Source organism: Penaeus monodon, chromosome 32 (genome assembly GCF_015228065.2).
Source record: "Penaeus monodon isolate SGIC_2016 chromosome 32, NSTDA_Pmon_1, whole genome shotgun sequence".
In the NCBI taxonomy this organism is placed as follows: domain Eukaryota; kingdom Metazoa; phylum Arthropoda; class Malacostraca; order Decapoda; family Penaeidae; genus Penaeus; species Penaeus monodon.
In genome coordinates, this window is record NC_051417.1 from 32,799,014 (window position 1) to 32,799,223 (window position 210).

The 210-nt window shown below is 35.2% G+C and overlaps 1 protein-coding gene across 1 annotated transcript in view; it reads right to left on the reverse strand.

Annotated features, from left to right (window-relative positions):
* LOC119593824 (tubulin alpha-1A chain-like) overlaps positions 1-210 on the reverse strand; it is a gene marked incomplete at its 3' end in the record, with an annotated part of 18,651 nt that overhangs the window by 15,926 nt on the left and 2,515 nt on the right.

Below are 210 nucleotides of genomic sequence, written 5' to 3' on the forward strand. Positions count from 1 at the left end.
CAATAACAATAATGATAAAAAAAAAAGTTGACGACAAATTGAAGTGAAAACCAAACAACAGAAATGAACAACAGTAAAATAAAGGGTAATAAACAAGACAGACAAGATGAATAAGAATGAGTAAACAAGGATTTAAAAAGGGATAGCTGGACACGAAATGAAGGCGAGCGACGCACGAGGAAATGGCCACTGAGTCATATGTCCTTCGTT